Source organism: Harmonia axyridis, chromosome 2 (genome assembly GCF_914767665.1).
Source record: "Harmonia axyridis chromosome 2, icHarAxyr1.1, whole genome shotgun sequence".
Taxonomy (NCBI): Eukaryota; Metazoa; Arthropoda; class Insecta; order Coleoptera; family Coccinellidae; genus Harmonia; species Harmonia axyridis.
The window spans coordinates 20,101,842-20,108,067 of NC_059502.1; the positions used below are offsets into that span (position 1 = coordinate 20,101,842).

The following is a 6,226-nucleotide window of genomic DNA, read 5'->3' on the forward strand; positions in this document are numbered from 1 at the left end:
TATACTTTTTGTGTTTTGTAGCTTCTTGCTGTGTTTGATGACAGTAAGATTTTGTTTTGTATATATATATCTTTCCTTTTAAACATGAGTGTCATTTCAGGACAGCCTGATGATGGTTTAAGTTTTAGCCGAAATCGATAGCTGAATAAATATAATTCATATATCCAGTGTGTTTTCTTCATTTTGTATTAGAGCATAAAATAAATGTTCAAATTATTATATCTTCAAAAACCTTAAACTTGACATGACTAACTGATGCTCTATGACCTTAATACGGGCGCCTATGAAATATACCTACATGAGTTTTTCGAACGGAAGCGACCTTCTGAAGTTTTGATTTAGTAATAACGGTTTAATGAAAGAAATTATTATGGCATATGACTGACTTGGCTCACTAATTAATTGACCTGATTCCTACGTCTGCAGAAAGATATCACATTCTCATTATCTGTTTCTCCTATCATGGCAAACCAGATATGATTAAATATCTACCACCAATTGGAGAAAATAATATATTGATTCCTGGGATTTTCGAACGCACAGTTCTAAAATTATCATTCATGATATTTATTTATCGTTTCAATATTACTCATATTTGATATGATTACAGTTAGAGTCGATTGAATGAAAATATTGTGAATTCAACAGAAAATGAATCTTATTCACACCAATTCGTCGAACTTCAAAATATTTAATACTAATTAATTTAATCAAGATGATATTTATTATTTATTTCTTTGTGTCAAGTATCATGGTTGAACAGGAGGTTGAACACGTCCTACAAAAATACCTAAAACCGACGAAGAAGCAGAGGGATGCTGGGATTGTTTTGGCATAAAAAAATATGCAATTATGCTACTCTGAAAAGGCAATAAAAAAGCAATAGAAAAATCTGGCTTCAAAATTTCTGATTGAGTAACAGATTTCTCAATCTATTTGTGTTATCATCATTGACGTGTTTGATCGGAGTGACTCTACGCAAAATATTTTAGTATAGGATCCCGATATAAAACGACCTTCACCGAGATGCTTATTTGATAAAACGTATTATATATTTAATTTAACATGTCAATAAATATATCACATATGGGTTGCCTAACAAATTTTAGTCCAGAGTAGGTTTAATTAATAATTAAAAAAAATTTTTTTTTCGAACATTTCACCGGTTTGCTTATTAGATAAATTCTATACCAATCGAAAGTATGAAGCCTATAGAATGTGCAAACGTTAGGTTGCCTATTTTTTTCCGGTCACAACTCTCGGGTTGCCAGGTATAAACAGGTCAATCTATACTAGCATTTTGCAACGGTCTGACTATTTAATCAAAATCAATAAAATTAAAGATTATTTTATTATGAATACGGTGGTATAGGGTTGCCTGCGAAAAATCAGTCCAGAATCCCGGTTGTCGAATTTTAAAAAGTTAAATATTGCTGCGAGTGAATGTGTGCGACTGAGAGCCTTATACGAGTCTATCGCTATCCTTTTCATTTCCAAGAACAAATAGCATGCGCACTCTTTTCTTTCACTGGACGGACTTCAAACAGCTGCTATGCTGTGTCCTCTTCTATCGCATGAGATGGTTGATTGGGACCTCTCAGTCGCACACATTCACTCGCAGCAATATTTAACTTTTTAAAATTCGACAACCGGGATTCTGGACTGATTTTTCGCAGGCAACCCTATACCACCGTGTTCATAATGAAATAATCTTTAATTTTATTGATTTTGATTAAATAGTCAGACCGTTGCAAAATGCTAGTATAGATTGACCTGTTTATACCTGGCAACCCGAGAGTTGTGACCGGAAAAAAATAGGCAACCTAACGTTTGCACATTCTATAGGCTTCATACTTTCGATTGGTATAGAATTTATCTAATAAGCAAACCGGTGAAATGTTCGAAAAAAAAATTTTTTTTAATTATTGATTGAACCTACTCTGGACTAAAATTTGTTAGGCAACCCATATGTGATATATTTATTGACATGTTAAATTAAATATAAAATACGTTTTATCAAATAAGCATCTCGGTGAAGGTCGTTTTATATCGGGATCTTAGACTATTTTGTACGTTGCCAGTATCGACGGCCGCGCGGGAAAGAACTTATACCAGCAAGAGACTGAAAAAGCATTTCGGAAGTACAATGGTCAATGAGAGTTTGACTGGACTCGATCTGTTTACTTTTAATATTTTTCATGATTTTGAATTCGATATTGAGAATGATTTAGAAATCCTAGGAACATCCGAAAGAAAACTAAAAATTAAAAGGATTTATTTTTATTATATTCAGTCTTTACTTCGACCTTCAGTTCAATCTCCGAATTATAGAATGAATTCATCATATTAAATTTTTTTATACAATTGACAAACTACAGCCAACACATCAATCTAGATATTTCTGTGACAGCAGATTCGGCAGAGTTACGTATACTCATTTAATGGTAATTCTAAGAATTGTGCAAAATTTCGTATCAATAGCGGCATCGAAACCACAGAACATACAAGTAGAATATCGAAAAGAACGAGAAAAACACTGAAGTGGTCCGCTTTACTCCTTTGTGCTGGCTCGACCGTGGTGAGGTCACATATCGACTACAGCTCCAGTTTCGGCCGAAATATACCAATACAAAATTTGAACCATGATAGTTAAAGAGTTCATTCTTTCTGAAATGTTGTGTTGATTAATTAAGAAAATGGGAGAAATAAAACGAGATGACCGACGGGTGTAGGTTCATCTAGAATGTCAGCTTATTCAGATGCAGCTGATTTTTTGAAAATATATTTATGAAGGAATTGGAGAAAAGTGGGGAAGCACTGACTTGAAGTCAGTAATCTTTGGGCGCGCATTTATCCATGCGCCGTTGGAGACCGCAAAATAGTATGTAGGTAGGTAATATGAGGTTTTCAAGAGAGCAATTGGCGCATGAAGAAGCACCGAAAGCTCCTGAGTTGACGTTAGTGGTTTACTAGTTTTTATTTGATTTTTTATTCTATACATTTCAATACGTAAATTATGAAAATTATATGGGGTGTCAATTTTTTTCGTTAATTTTCAAAGGTTGTTTTTTGTTTAATTTAGATGAATTGATTATTATAAAAATTTACCTATTCAAAATTGAATCACCCTGTATTGATGTCGTTCTGATCTGACCATAACACGACTAGACAACATGTTTGCATAACTTTTCTTTTAATTTAGTATGAGAAATTTATATGAGAAAAAAAAATGTCTTTCTTTCCAAATTATGTTTAACATATATTAGGAAAGACTTCTGGATATCTACATCCACCGAGGACTAAAGTGGAATATACAAGCCCTAGGCTTAAATTAAGAAGAAGAAGAAGATATATTAAGAGACTTATTCAGTTTAACATCAACATAGTTTGTTCAAAAAAAGAATTCTTCGTTCAAAGCAATTTAATCTCAAATCAACAATTCTGTGAATATTTTACAAAACGATCTTCCAAATATACCAGACGACATTGAATAGAGAACACCCATAAATAGTTGAAATATTCCAATGTAGTGCGGTTTCACAGGTTGAGAGAAATAATCGATCAAAAATGGAACAGATAGAAGCTAGTATTTGTCCAAAAAAGTCAATAATGTGTTTGACTTCCTAGATGATTTATAGCTTCATTCATATTTCATACGGCTGACGTACTTCTGATGAGGTGATCGATTTTTTCAAAGTGAATAATTCTTCTTAGAATGTCTATATCTAAACATTATACAAGATAGAAAAAAATTAGCAAGCGTCTACTCATAATTTCCCAAAGTTTCCAATAGGATATAAATACATAAATCGGGATGGCTGCAGTTTCAAATTGACAACAACAACCACTCTTCAATACAAAAGCCTAAGAAGTGAGTTTCTCATAACCAAAAGTCGATGACAGTAATTTCGGTGCAGGTTCTCTATTTGATGGTCTTCATCAGTCTATGCATAATGGATAGTTCAAACAAATCTTCTAACAAAGCACCTTGTGATAACCGTCGGTGCTCTGCAGATAAATTGTTATAGTTTCACCAGATGTGATTGTTTTACAATAAGCGGAATAATAAAATAATCAATGTACTGATATGCCACAGAAACGGATCGTTCACTTATCTGTGCATATGAAACATATATACCAAAAATGATAAAAATATCTTAATTATATTACTCATTCCCTTTTTTAACATGAATAATAATGCTCGTTATAATGTTAGTAATAATGGCACTGAATAAATACCTACAAAATATAGCTTTGACAATTAGGTACTACTAAGAATTTTGGAAGCACAAAATCAAGGAAACAATATTTAAGAAAACCATTTTCGAAAAACTAGCAACACGTTAACATACCGCCAAAGACCTAGTACTCATAGTTTATAATTTTATAAATTAAGAGTTTCTATGAATTTAAGAGGGATAACTTATGTGAAAACTTCATGAAAATCAGTGATTTGTAAGAAGAAATATCTCTTATTTCATTTTGAACTCGATACTGAAATGTTCTGAACTGATAGTGGTTGTGAGGATACTATATCTTTTGAATAATCTGCTGTGAAAGCGGTCAGCTTCACATAAGATTGATATTTGGCTAAGAAGATGTCCACTTGGCCAACATACTATTGAATAACTAATTCATAAATTAGGTATAATTGAAATTTGAAAAAAAAACCTCGAATATAAACACTCTCGATATATTTCGAATAAACATTCTATCTACAAAATATGATTTTGAATCTGAATGAAAACATTTTCTTATTTTTCGACTCAAAAAGTAACGATTATATTTATTCAATGTCACTGGCTGTGAAACTTGGATAATTCCAAACCAAATGTTCAAAAATATAACCTCTGGTTGACTCTGAGGTGAGAAATATTGATATGTTAATCTAGAGAGTATTTTGATTTTTATGTTACTCTTTTTTGTATGTTATAAATTCATCGTCGACTCTGATTTGATTTTGGACAATGACAGTATTCTTATCCCTCGTCTTTTCTATATATATAATGTTTCAATTCTACACATTTTTAAATATAAACCTTGAAAACTTCAGAAGGGAGATTGCAAAATAAAATGGTACCTATGTATGTTATTGAAAATAGGCAACCGTGGAATTTGAAGCATTTTCACTCAATTCCTATATTCTTCGAAATATTAATAAGCCTCTTGATTGGAATCCAATCACCGCTGTCCACAAAGCGGTATTTAAGTTTCAACCATTGTTACATACAACCTTATCATACAAAATCGATAGACAAAATAATGAATGAGCTCCCAAACAAACAGCGCGTAAAATTAATCCAATTTTATGGCCGCCCACTCTATCCACCAGGAACTATATTTTTTTCGACTATTTTCCATAGTTAGTTATAATATGAAAAAACAGTTCTTCCAAGAATTTTTTCTGAGAATTACTATATGGTAGTAGTGTCAAGAATGTGATCATTGGAGAAAGTAACATTCTTGCATGTGTAGTACAATAAGACCTGATTTGAATTCGCAGAAAAAAAATTGGGAAGCATGTCATCCCAATAAAAAGTTTGAAAAGAGTGATGGTACGTTTCTAAAAGTAACAAGTATTTTATTTGGGTTAAACGAAAACAATCAATCTAAACAGTTAGTCGCCCACTAAAGAAATTGTGATCAGAATATTTTATTGTGGGAATTTATGAAACTTCGAAAGTTTTCGTTCTTGGTCTGAATCGCAAATTCGTTACATTTCAAAATGTGGAAACACAATATTCGGTGCTGCGAATCACTTGAATTCGACATTATCTTCAGATTAGCCAATACAGCCGATAAAGGCACGGAATCAGCGCGCTGATTTCACTTCATTGTCGAAATAAAACAGTTATTCGCACCACTTAGGCAGAATACTTAATGACACTCACCTAATATTTGAAATTCCCAAACAATTCGTTGGGTTATTTCTGAAAAATCCAATTCCGAAGAGAAACTCACTTGAAGAACATTTGAATCACTTCACCCGCCAATTTTTGTGCGTAAAGGAGAGGAAACGTCAGAAAAAGTGTGAATGCGTGAAGAAAGAGTTAACAGCGATGGTCAGTCACCTACATAGGCACGCTGTACCGTCAGTGGTGGACTTACGACTGGCTGGCTGTGCTCGGACTTGATCAACCACAATTCTACAAATACGACGTTGTGTGGTGTGTTGGTCGACTTCCATTTCACTCGGAACTCTCGTCAAGACATATTTAAATTAGGT

General features: G+C 32.9%; 1 protein-coding gene across 4 annotated transcripts in view; it reads right to left on the reverse strand.

The window, feature by feature from the left end:
* LOC123672866 (sphingomyelin phosphodiesterase-like) overlaps nt 1–6,226 on the reverse strand; it is a 31,289-nt gene extending 25,063 nt beyond the window's left edge. For 2 of the 4 annotated variants that reach the window (XM_045607193.1, XM_045607192.1), the window contains exon 1: nt 5,892–6,221. The gene's annotated coding sequence lies outside the window, so the exon portion shown is untranslated. Of the gene's footprint in view, nt 1–5,891 lie in introns of all 4 variants that reach the window. The other 2 variants (XM_045607190.1, XM_045607191.1) reach the window with 2 other exon arrangements.